Consider the following 13,773-nt stretch of genomic DNA (forward strand, 5'->3'; position numbering starts at 1 on the left):
AGCCAGGAAGGATTGTTGTGCCCCAAGCAAGGTCCCAGCCTGACCAGGAACCCCATGATGAGGCCCAGTGGCCAGACAGGATAGGGAGAGTCACTCCAGAGCCAAGGAATCCTTTACTACCCAGGGGATGTTCTAGCTTGTCACCCCCAGTGGCTCTACTCACTCAGCACACAAGGTAGCACTGCAGAGCATGGGCTCTTGGTTCTACCCCCCCAGCAGCTTCTGACACTGCTTTTCTTGAAATATCCAAAGCAACTTTATGGTGGTCCGTTGGGACTGGCCCTGTTAGTATCCAGTCATTCTGTTTGTTGCTGCATTATCAGAACAGTTCTGAACTCGTATAAACTTAAGTAGTAGCAGAGCATCAGTTCTTTATTGCCCTTGAATTGCTGGGGTATGGAAGCAATGCTGCCCCTGCCTGACCATAACGGACCTCCCCAGACTTCTCAATTCTATCCCCAGGATGAGTAGATGGAGCCAGCGACAGGCCTGCCAAGTGCTGCAGTGGAAATTCTTTGTGTTGATGATGTTGTTATATGGTAATGGGCTCCAATTGTCTCAGCATTGCAGCCGTCTGTGCATTTTCGTCGAAGCTGCCACTCTTACATGCACGGCAGCTACTTCTCGATCCAGTATGTGGAGGCTGTTTAGAGAGCACTGGCAGAGAGCTAGCGGAACCATCTGCTCAGGGACGGCGCTAACAGAACACACAGTTCTGAATGAGCATTCTATTATGGAGAGAGGTCTGTTTTATTACGTTTCCTGTATCGTCTTTTACATTCCAAAATAGACAACTTCATTAGCTTCATTTGATTACAACTTTCATGTTGCTTCTAACAATTGCAGGTTGGCTGGTTCACTTTCTCAGAGCCTATCATCAGCCTGGGAGTTCCAGGTTAGAAGCTTTGCTGTAGCTTCAGATTAAGAGCTGAGTCAGAAGTTACAACAACCACCTGCTATCTGTACCTCCCTCTGCTTGGGCCCCATCATAGAATCATAGAGTAGTAGGGTTGGAAGGGGCCTACAAGGCCATCAAATCCAACCCCCTGCTCAATGCAGGAATCCAAGTCAGAGCATCCCTGACAGATGGCTGTCCAGCCTCGTCTTGAATGCCTCCATTGTGGGAGATCCCATTACCTCCCTAGGGAATTGGTTCCATTGTTGTATTGCTCTGACAGTCAGGAAGTTTCTCCTGATGTTCAGCCAGAATCTGGCTTCCTGTCACTTGAGCCTATTATTCCATGTCCTGCACTCTGGGAAGATCGAGAAGAGATGCTGGCCTTCCTCTCTGGGACAACCTTTCAAGGACTTGAAGAGTACATTGAATAGACAATGCTTGTCCCCTGATCCAGCCCAACATGCAGAAGGGAGCAAGTTTGCACAGCTCCTCCCTGCCAACCTCACTCCCAGTTCTTCGGCCCCACTTGTACATGCGAGGCCACCAACGGATGTACAGTTTAACATCCGTTCAGAGAAATGGAGGGATTGTGCACTGCTTGGTTTGGTGGCCACTGCTGGCCCTGTGCTGATGAGAAACTACTAGTGTTGCACAGATTTCCCCATCCTAGCCAGCAGCCACAGCATGTTGCTTTTGGGAGTGGATCCAGGCCTTGCGTTCTCTCCATCTCTCCATAGAAGGCAGCTGCTGCCCTCACTTCCAGGCAAAGGCTGCTGCTCCAATATTCCACATGCCCAGTTCTATCTGAGTATCTACATCAGCCTCCCCCAACTTGGTGCCCTCCGGATGCTTTGGACTACAGCTCCCATCAGCCCCAACCAACATAGCCAATGGTAATTTATCATGGGAGTTCTCCAAAACATCTGGAGGGCACTAGGTGGGGGGAGGCTGCTCTGCATTTATAAAACAAGAAGTCAGAGGTGGCCGGGACCAGGGAGTGTGACTTGTTTTATTTGATTGAACTGAATCCCATGTCAAGAGCTTAGTGATCCTCAAAGGTTCTGCACATGCTTCATTAGTAGCAGCTTTAGTAGCACTATTCTGTACATCATGTACCTTTTCTAAGGAAGAGTCGGCATGAACAGCCCTTGCTTAGCCACCTCCAGAGTTTTCTGTCTTGGAGCATTTATGGATATTTCCTCATTACCAATCGTATTAGAAATACTGGAAGAACCAGCTTCCAGAGACAGATAAAATGGAGAGAATTGTACATAAAGCACCTAGGAAGATGTAGCAGGAAATGCTGAGTGCTTGAATTACTGTAGTACAGCTAAAACTTGGAGGAGATGCTGGCCTCAGAATCTTGGCCGCCACAACAGAACTGCAAAACAAGTTACATACTATGACCTAAAGGTAAAGGTAAAGGTGTCCCCAACCAGTCGTGTCCGACTCTAGGGTGTGGTGCTCATCTCCATTTCTAAGCCGAAGAGCCAGCGCTGTGCTTCCATGGTCATATGGCTGACATGACTGAACACCGAGGTGCACGGAATGCTGTTACATTTCCCGCCGAAGCGGTAGCTATTTATCTACTTGCAATTTCTTGCTTTCGAACTGCTAGGTTGGCAGAAGCTGGGACTGAAGAGGGGAGCTCACTCTGTCATGCAGCACTCGGGTCTCGAACTGCTGTCCTGCGTCTTAACCACTAAGCCACCACAGCCCCTTATACTATGACCTACTTCACACATAACACTGACTCATAGGTTGTTGCACTCTGGGTTGTCATAATGTGTGAATCCAGCTAAATTGACAAACCATGGCTTGTTAACCATGGAAAACCCAGAAAAAGAACCCATGCTCTGTTGTTGGGTTGTGAACTCTATGTTGTTTAAACCATGGGTTAACATTACACATGAAGCCAGAATCATGGGTTGTTCATGGGTTGTTTTGCTTGGCCACAGAGGTGGTGAGCAAAAGTGGTAAAAATAATAATAACAACAACAACACAGCTGTTCTACATGCTAGCACTACACTGGCACAAAGGCATTTGGAATATAAGAAGGAAGCAGTAGGAATGTCGGAGGAATCTGGTTTGAGGTTACAGCTTGGTGATCCCCAGACTCCAGTTCACACATTCCTGAACTTTCCCGACTCGCCACGCAACAAGTTGGACAAGCTCTCAGTTTTCCACCACCCTCCAACCCCTCACGCTCCCCTTCCTTGCAAGGAGAATGCAAGAGGTTGACAGGTGGTGGTGGCAGGAGTCATGCACCACCCACCAACCTCTCATTCTTGCCTTGCAAGGGGTTGACGAGTGGAGACGGGGACTCTGGCAGCTGCCATTTTGTACAAAATGGCAGCTAGGCCCTTTCCATAAATCCCCATTTTGCACAAATGGTGGCTATAAATAGGGCCATTTACACAAAATGCTGGACCAGGTGGCTCCTATTCTGATCCAGAAAGGCAGTTCTTTTGCTTTTATGTTTGTATTCAATCCTAGGTGAACCTCTTATGAGTTTGATCACACAGTAACAAGGTTATGTGGGTCTCTTTTGGTCTTTGTCTTTCAAGCTGAAGCCGCCATCTTGAATCACACCATGTATGCACAGTAGGATGGTGCCTGTGTGGCAAAATCCAAGATGGCAAGATCCCAGGTTGTGCCACTGCCCTTTACACTCTGTTTGCTATATCTTTAGAGGAAGCACAGATAACCGAAATGAGGTAATGTTAACCAAGGAATAAGGATCCACCCTCTCTTTGTCAAGGATAGGGATGGAGGAGAAATGTGTTTGGTTCAAATTTTATTGCTAACTTCCCTAATTTCTTGCAAACGTGCCAATATGCAACCAAAACTCAGTTATCCTTCAAAATTTGCATGTCTCTGCTTTTCCCATTGGAATTCTGTTCTCCAATCAAACCATGTATATAAAAATGCAGATCGTAGGGAAAGGTGCACACAAAAGTGTGTATGTTAGTGCAAAATGCATGTATTGGGGGAAAGCATGTATTAGGAGAAATGTGTACAAATGTTTAAAAACAAATCTTAACATTTTGAATGAACTGAAATTAAGATTCAAAACATGAGCAACAGAAATGGACAAGGATGATGTCACTGAGCCAAGATGATCCTATCTCCCTGATCCCCTTGAAACACCTAATGTTTATGAAGTGCAGCCTTGTGAGAAAGGAAAGCCTGCCCAGTTTCTTGTAGCATCAGGTGATAATGACTCATTCCTCTTGCGGCACTCTCAGTCATTTCCTTTTAAACAACATTTGTAGCCATGCGTTCCGGTCTTCCCCTCAGTGCCCTGCTGTTTGCCATGCAGCAACATCCCAGATAGAGTTTGCGCTTACGTCTGCATTGGGGTTAAGGTTCTTAATTTGAGTTTATCCAAGTGCATCAGAGCATTCACTCCAAAGGTCGAGGCTTGTTACAGAGCTGCATCCACAAGCTGTGCAATTTAAATCTTGTTGCTACAGCCGGAAGAAAAAAAAAAAGCATATCATAAAAAGTCCTCCAGCTGCAACAGTTGCCAGAGGGGCTAACTTTCCCATGGACTTTTACTGGACACTGGACAAAAAACGCTCGATAGTTAGTGTATCCTCTTTCGGTTACCCTTGTAGGACAACAGACCTGCAACAGAGAGGGTGCAGGCAGAGGGGTGCAAAAGGCATGGCCTTGCTCAGCAACCAGTACCCATATTGAGGGAGGACCTGCAGACCTGAGAGCTTTATACCAGGAAATGGCACAAGATTAACTGTCTGGTATCATCCACTTCCTAAAACCAGGAGGATTCTGGGATGCAATGATGGTGTCCCTGTTTGAACTGCTTGCAGTTCCTCCCTCTGACAAGCAGCTCCAGTAATGCAGGGAGCCCAACCTGCAGAGTTTGAGCCCTGCTGTGCCTGACAATCTACACTAGACTTTATGGGTCACCAGTACGGTAAGGGAGCAATCTTATCTGGATTGACAGTTGCCTCCAACCCCGGGGGCGACTGCCTATCCAGTGCAGGGCAGGAGGAGTGGTGAGAAGCAGATCTCCACCTTGCTCCCCCTGCCCGGCTTTTGTAGCTGCGGGACCTCAAAGCGCGGGAAGCGGTGGCCGGATGACACATAGGATGTGTCATTCCGGCATGTCCAACCTCCCCGCCCCAACTCACCCCCAGGAATACCCCATTTTTGCTGCTCCATGCTGCTCTTACGAGCGTGGACTGCAGGGCTGATCCATGCTGCCTATGAGGCAGCGTGGGAGGGGGTGGAGGTTGGTTCTCCAGGAACCGACCTCAAAGCCCGGGCTCCAAGGTCAGTTCCTGGAAGTCAACCTATCCTATGGCTGTCTAGCTGCTGACTAGCAGCCATAGGATTGTGCCTTAAGTCATCTTTCTCAAGCATCTGGTCTCTGTCATTAGATCGCCATGCATTGGTTGTGGAGGAAGGATACGGATAAGAAATGTGTAAGGGGAAGCATAAACGCAAGCTATCCCACCTGCACATAGAACAAAACTAAACATACAAAGTTCTGCACAATTAAGTAAGTATCTTGGAAGGTTTGTTAAAAACCACAGGTTACCAACAAAAAACAAACTAACGTGAAAGCAAAACAAAGTGAAAGGTGGCAGATTCATAGTTCTGTATTTTGAGAACATAGGAAGCTGCCTTATACTGAGCCAGAGCTGGAGATGTACAGATTTTGTAAAATCTGTTCCAACTGCATTTCATGGATTGTCAGGTGCCTTTGGTTCCATCATCCGCTCATTTGCGGAATCAGACTTTTTCTAATTTCCCGAATTTGTACAAATTCACATTTGCAAAATTGCATAACCCCACCAGCACCAGCAGCACCACCATGCACATGTTCATGTTTCAGCCTATGGGGAAAATCAGCATTTTGGGCCTTTTTTTTAAAAAAAAAAAAGTATTTTTCTACAACTAAATTTGCATACAATTCTGGAAAGTAAAAACACCATTCTGCAAGTTTGTGGAATCCGCGCAACTTCGGAAAAGCCAGTCCATTGTGGAATCTGCTGGTTGGTTTCATAGAAATCCAAACTCATTTCATTCCATTGTGGATTTATCTAGGGATGTACAAAAGTCACTTACCTTTTCACAAGGGTGCTTCGCGGTGGGGGGGAGGCCCTTTGCTTCTCCCCCCAAAGTTCAGGCGAGGGGGGGGGAGCCGTCCCGCCTCGCCCGGCCAAAATTCAGGCCGGGGGGGAGGCTTCCTGCCTCGCCCGGCCGAAATTCAGGCTGGGGAGAAGCGCCCCGTCTCCCGAGCCGCGAACTACGAAAGTAAAAAAAAAAAAAAAGACCCCATGATAGGCTACGTAACAATTTACGCAGCCTATCACGGCTAGATTTGCAAAGTCAGCCATGATAGGCTACGTTAATCGTTACGTAGCCTATCACGGGTGACTTTGAAAAAAAAAAAAAAAAGCACGTACGCAAATGGCGGCCCCCATGGGGCGCCGCCATTTGCGTTCCTTATTTGGTCCCGGTAGTCTACGTAAAGATTTACGTAGACTATGGCGAAAATAAGGGCAACGCTATTTGCGGAGAATTTCACCGCCGATTTCAGGGGGCCGAATGCGTTGGCGCTCGGCCCCCTAAGATTCGGGGAGAAATTCTCCGCCATCCCTAGATTTATCTGACGTCCATAGTCAGAGCCTTGGTTCATCTAGCATAGTGTGTTGCCTTCACTGACTGGTAGCAGCTGTCCAAGGTTTCAGACAGGATTTCCTTTCCCCAGCCCAACCTGAAGATGCTGTGTAGGGATGGAGGAGAAATTTATTGGGTTTGTATTTTAATATGGACCCACTTAGTTTTCACATTCCAAACTACTATGCCAGGGATGTAGAACTTCAGGCCCAGGAGCCAAATCTAGCCTTCTGGAGGTCCCAATCCATCAGTCCAGAATTCCCCAGAAGGCTGCACACCCTTTCCCAAGCCCCACAACCACTGATAGTTTGGTGATTTCCTGGATTTTATGTAGATTTTTCCCTATTCTAAACGGTTGAAATGCTTAGTTACTTACAGTGAGAGCATTAAGCTAAAATATGCTGGCATGTTGGCCCTGCCCCCTTTTGCCTTCATCCTCACCCACAACTGGAATTCAGCCACTGAGAGCTTCTCCAAAATGAAATTCATCCGTTAAGACTCTGCAGCCCATATTACACAACCAGAAAGCAGCAATTCTTCCATTTTCGTACTTCTCAAAATTTTGCAGTGCAGGTGTCCAATCAAAAACGCATACAAACAACACATCCATTGGAGGAACTGGCATACAAAAATTATACATTAGGGAAAACTGCATACCAGATCTCATATTTTAGGGGCAATTGCTTGCAAAAATGCATATATCAGGGGAAAATGTATATATTAATGTGCATATAAATGCTTATGGATTCCCATGCAGACTTTTAACCAAAACATTCACAAACTGATGCAGAAACAGGATGGAGCAAACCTGTGCTTCAGAAAGTTCAAAAGTTGTAAAAAGTGAAACAGACATATTCATCCACCCCATAATGCCAAGGATTGAACCTGGGACCTTCTGCTTGCAAACTGTATTATCTACCACTAAGCTACAGCCCTTCCCCCCATTTTCCTATATTTTCCCCATAGGCCCCCTATTTTCTTTGCATCCAGCATCCTCTGGATCAGCTCTGAGATTAATTCTGAACTGCTACTGCAGGGACAACATCGGAAAGTACTCTTGGGCTTTCTATTCAGTCTCCCGCTGGGACTGCATTGTACTTCCAGTATGTTCTCCAGCACACATTCTTTTGTCTAATTTCAAGTGGATCAAGTGATGAGAATCCTGCAGCTTAACTATGTGATATGGATATAGCTCTTGTGAAAGCAACTTTAAATATGCTGCCTCTCTAAGTTGCATGAACAGGCAGCCTTCTTAACAACTGCCCACCTTGTTCAGAGTCCAGACCCTTCCAAGGATCTCACAAATGTCATTTCTCATTCAGTGGCATATCCAGCTGAGATTGGACCTCTGTTGTATTAAGTCTCAGTCAATCTCAGCAAAAAGTCAACATTGCTGAGCATGGGTCACCTCCAGATGAATACTTCCCACTAAAATGAACCTCTTCCTTTTCTAAGTGAAGAATTTGCCCTTTGGAGTACCATATGGATGCCCCAGAAAAAGTCTGTTTGTGACATCCTTTGCAGTTTTTTGGCAACTGGAAATAAGGTTCTCAGATCGAAACTTAAAACTAAAGTACACTCTGGTCTATGAAATAGGTGATATCTACTATATCCTGTAAGGCTGAAGATGGTGATGATGTCTTCCCCGACCTGGAACTATCCAGATCTTTTGGACTTCAACTCCCATCAGCCCCAGCCAGTATGGCCAATAGTCAGGAATGCTTGTAGTCCAAAACATCTTGGGGGAACCAGATTGGAGAAGGCTGATATACATAATAACATTAATTCATTACAAGAAAAAGGAGATACTTCAGTAAGCCCACTATTAAAACGTAATAAAGGCAGGTTAAACAGTAATATATCTCAAAATGTTTCTGTATGTATCTACCTATGAGAAAATAACTGCATTTTTCTTGAAATTTATTTCTCCTTTCTCTTCATTCCCAAAGTCTGACTAAGGCTGCAATCCCAAAAAAGAGTTAAATAAGTCTCATTAAATTCTGTGAGATTTACTTCTGAGTAATCTCACTTGGACTTATGCTGCACATTTGTCACAAATGCTGCATAGTTACCTAGAAGTAAGCCCCCCTGACCACAATGGGACTTAGTTTTCAGTAGAGATGCATAAGAGTGCTCTATAAGGGTTCTTCTTCTTAAGGTGCCATCTCCTATCGGAGGTTAGCTATCATTACAGCTATTTTTGTTTTTGACGCCGCTGCTCTGAATAGCTGTATAGAAGTACAGCTGGACCATTCCCTCAGATTCTTTTACCAGGATGTCTGTAAGGCTGCAATCCTAAAGACAACTTTGTGGGGGTAAGCCCCATTAAATGCAATGGAACTTGCTTTTGAGTAAACATGCATAGGATGGCACTGTAAGGCAATAATGCGTTCTAGTCTTTCCTAGGCCTAGTTATCAGCAGAAAAGTCACTTGTTTTCCACTTACTAGATATTTCAGTTCTAGCCATAACCACTGACTATTCACCTTCTGTCATTTGTAGGAGTCTAATATTCTTGCATAAAGAGGGGTGATTTAATCTAAGGGACACCTGGCACGGATAGGTGTCAGAGCACCAGCAGAAGATGGATGGCACAGTGCTCAACAGACTTGAGTCCAACTGTTTGTGCATGTGCCATTGCTCACATTACCATACATTGAAATCTCTCCCTTATCTTGAAAACCTTCAACTATTTACATAGACCTCAGATCCCAGGTCTGGGATAGGGATGGGAGAACCAGCATTTTTTGAGCATGCCTAAATTCTCCAAAAATCACGTTGAACTGTTTTTTGGCTCATTCAAATGAGGAAAGTGCACATTTCTGGGTGTATTTTTCAAAAAGTTGCACTTTTCCCCATTGAATAAAGCATGAAAATGCAGATTTCAAAATGGGCATTTAAAAAAAAAAAAGGAGTGTTTGAGAGTGACAGACTAGGAGCCGGGAGATCCGGGTTCTAGTCCCCACTCGGCCATAGAAGCTCACTGGGTGACTTTGGGCCAGTCACAGACTCTCAGCCCAACCTACCTCACAGGGTGGTTGTTGTGAGGAGACAACGGAGAGGAGGAGGATAATGTAAGCTGCCTTGGGTTCCTTGCAAGAGGAAAAAAGGGGGGATATAAATGCAATAATAATAATAAAAAAAAAAACATAACGCAAATTCGGGAATTTAGAGACATTTCTTGAAAAAAAAGCACTCCTGCTCACAATGTCATTTGGGATTGTGAACAGGACATGTGCATAAGATTAGCAAACTGGAGCAACGTTCTCATACATCCCTGGTCTGGCATTTGGGTCTGGCAAGTGGGCAGGGGGCATAGCTCAGTGGAAGAGCTCCTTCGTGCCATGCAGAAGGCCCCAGATTTGATTCCTGGCATCTCCAGTAGGGCAGGAAAAATTCATGCCTGAAACGAAACCCTGGATAGGTACTGCCAGTCAGGGTCGACAATACTGGGCTAGTTGGACCAACGGTCTGACCCAGTGTAAGGCTGCTTCCTGTGTTCCAATGATCCTGTCTCATAGTTTGAATTTGAATTGTCCTATCAGACTAATTGCAGCTGTAGTCTCAATAGTTAAACCAAATGTCAGTGGCGTATGTCACAAGCAGCATAGACAGTGGTGGTCTGTGGCATGCCTACACAGTAACCACAGGAGCCCACAGACCTGGTGACAAGATAAGGTTAGGCCCACCCTCCTTTCCGCCTCTCTTGAGCTCTGTTCACTTAATCTCCCTGTCTTCAATGAACATGTTCAGAGCGTCCTGCTCTAGACGGAGTCTTGGCTCTTTGCAAGCAAATATAGGGAGCGATGCAGTAGAATAGTCCATTTGGCAAGCAAATGGTCAGGCACACTAGATTTCAGTCCAAGGAGGTTTAGGCTAAGGCAAGAGTGGTCAAAATCCAGGCAGAAGTCAGAACACAGGCAGGCAGTTAGAAAACAAGGATCGGACAACAGCAGGACTGGTCAAGGCTAGAGGTCAAACACAGGGGACCATGACACAGGGGGTACAGAGGGTTGCTCCCCCTGGCTCTGCTTCTGACTTTTATGCATTCAGAACACAGAAGGCCTAGGGGCCAAATATGGACCTCTTGAGGTCCAATTCTGGCTTTCCGGAGTTCCTCACATGGCCGCACCTCCTTCTTACAGTGCCACCCCTTTCCCCTGGACCACCAATCCTTTGGTGGTGTCCTAGCAGTTTTTACCCAGTCTTAAAGGTTGAAATTCCTCTCCTAAGGCATACTTACAGGCAGTTAGAGCTTTAAGCTACAATATGAGCTTTAAAAAAAAATCCACACCAATATTTGCATTGAAATGCTTATTACTAAATGTATTTTTCCCTCCAAATAGGCATTTCTTAACATTTCCCCTTGGAAAGTGAACATTCTAAATGCATTCTAATAATTTCTATTTCTGCTTTATTTTATTGAGCTGTGATCTGCCTCAGAACACCGGGAATGGGTAAAAGCCAGGGCCTGAGCATAGTAAAGGACGTGCTGAAGGAGTAGTCAGTCTAGGGATGCTGCAGGAGTCCAGCCAGGTGGGACTCGAGTTTGGCAATTTCTCGCCTGTTCAGTACCTCAGACACCAGTCCATGGGTCCCTGTGCTTGTCCAACTCCGCATGTGCCAAGTCAGGCAAGTGCAGAGATCCCTGCTTGTCCATAAGCTGCCATTTTGTGCAAAAAATTGGCAGCTCGGATGTTTACATAAATCATCATTTACATAAAGTGTTGGCCGTAAATAGCACCATTTATGCAAGATTAGCAGCATTTACTCAAATTAGACCATTTACGCCTGCCATTTTGCATAAAGGTGCTATTTACAGCCACCGCTTTATGTAAATGATGATTTATGTAAACATCTGAGCTGCCATTTTTAAACAAAATGGCAGCTCATGGGATAGGGGGAAGCCATACGCTGCTCATTGGGTACCTGCAGACCATCCAGCAAGTGGCATGTGGGGTGGGCGCAAGGTGATTCATCCATCCCTAAGTCAGTCTGCCTGGCTGGGTGATGTTCAACCTATTTTTGAGGGGTTGCATTCCCCCTAAAGGATCAGATTCTGAGTTTGGGAGTGCTCTTGGAGGCTAAGAGCACTTTTTTTTGTCAGCTTATGTTGATATACCAACTGCAACCCTATCTGGACAGAGATAGTCTTGTTATAGTTATCTGTTGTTCAGCAAAGGAGATTGTTACCTTGTCATGGTGCTGGAGCTTGAGCACCTCAATGACATCATGAGATAAACCGTGAAGGGACACCCAAGACGGGAAGGTCATGGCAGAGAGGTCAGACTAAATACGATCCCTGGGGAAGGAAACGGCAACCCACCCCAGTATTCTTGCCATGAAAACTAAATGGATCAGTACAACCAGAGATATGTCGGTATACTATCGGAAGATGGGACTCCCAGGTCGGAAGATGGTCAAAATGCTACCGGGGAGGAACAGAGGATAAGTTCAACTAGCCCCAGATGTGATGACGCAGCTAGCTCAAAGCCGAAAGGAAGGCTAGCAGCCGATGGTGCTGGTGGTGAACGACAAATTCGATGTTCTAAAGATCAACACACCATAGGAACCTGGAATGTAAGATCTATGAGCCAGGGCAAATTGGATGTGGTTATTGGGGAGATGTCAAGATTAAATATAGATATTTTGGGTGTCAGTGAACTGAAATGGACTGGAATGGGCCACTTCACATCAAACGACCATCAGATCTACTACTGTGGACAAGAGGACCGCAGAAGAAATGGAGTATCCTTCATAATTAATAATAAAGTGGCTAAAGCAGTGCTTGGATACAATCCAAAAAATGACAGAATGATCTCAATTCGAATTCAGGGTAAGCCATTTAACATCACAGTGATCCAAATATATGCCCCAACCACAGATGCTGAAGCAGCAGAATTAGATCAGTTCTATGAGGATCTGCAGCACCTACTGGATAGTATGCCAAAAAAAGATGTTATTTTCATTACAGGAGACTGGAATGCTAAGGTGGATAGTCAAACAACACCTGGAATTATAGGCGAGCATGGTCTGGGAGAACAAAATGAAGCAGGACATAGGCTGATAAAATTTTGCCAAGACAACTCGCTGTGCATAATGAACACTCTCTTCCAACAACCTAAGAGACGACTTTATACATGGACTTCACCAGACGGTCGACCCCGAAATCAGATTGAATACATCCTTTGTAGCCAAAGGTGGCGGACATCTATGGAGTTGGTAAAAACAAGACCTGGAGCTGCAGATCACGAACTTCTTATTGCACAATTTAGGATCAGACTAAAGAGAATAGGGAAGTCCCACAGATCAGTTAGATATGAGCTCACTAATATTCCTAATGAATATGCAGTGGAGGTGAAGAATAGATTTAAGGGACTAGATTTAGTAGATAGGGTCCCGGAAGAACTATGGACAGAAGTTCGCAACATTGTTCAGGAGGCGGCAACAAAAAACGTCCCAAAGAAAAAGAAAGCCAAGGAGGCAAGATGGCTGTCTGCTGAGACACTGGAAGCAGCCCAAGAAAGAAGGAAAGCAAAAGATATGCCCAATTCAATGCAAAATTCCAGAGGGTAGCCAGAAGAGATAAGGAATTATTTTTAAACAAGCAATGCGCGGAAGCGGAAGAAGATAATAGAATAGGAAGGACAAGAGACCTCTTCCAGAAAGTTAGAAACATTGGAGGTAAATTCCAGGCAAAAATGGGTATGATCAAAAGCAAAGATGGCAAGGACCTAACAGAAGCAGAAGAGATCAAGAAAAGGTGGCAAGAATATACGGAAGATCTGTATAGGAAGGATCATAATATCGCGGATAGATTTGACGGTGTGGTCAGTGAGCTAGAGCCAGACATCCTGAAGAGTGAGGTTGAATGGGCCTTAAGAAGCATTGCTAATAACAAGGCAGCAGGAGATGACGGTATCCCAGCTGAACTGTTTAAAAGCTTGCAAGATGATGCTGTCAAGGTGATGCATGCCATATGCCAGCAAATTTGGAAAACACAAGAATGGCCAACAGATTGGAAAAAATCAACTTATATCTCCATACCAAAAAAGGGAAGCACCAAAGAATGTTCAAGCTATCGAACAGTGGCACTTATTTCACATGCCAGTAAGGTAATGCTCAAGATCTTGCAAGGGAGACTCCAGCAATTCATGGAACAAGAATTGCCAGATGTACAAGCTGGCTTTTGAAAAGGCAGAGGAACTAGAGACCAAATTGCC

At 45.3% G+C, this 13,773-nt stretch overlaps 1 protein-coding gene across 2 annotated transcripts in view; it reads left to right on the forward strand.

Annotated features, from left to right (window-relative positions):
- The window catches only part of KIRREL3 (kirre like nephrin family adhesion molecule 3), a 1,205,284-nt gene that overhangs the window by 990,299 nt on the left and 201,212 nt on the right, over positions 1–13,773 (forward strand). The window lies entirely within an intron of this gene.

Source organism: Heloderma suspectum, chromosome 6 (assembly GCF_057233095.1).
Source record: "Heloderma suspectum isolate Gila_16-S chromosome 6, 16-S_ref, whole genome shotgun sequence".
In the NCBI taxonomy this organism is placed as follows: Eukaryota; Metazoa; Chordata; class Lepidosauria; order Squamata; family Helodermatidae; genus Heloderma; species Heloderma suspectum.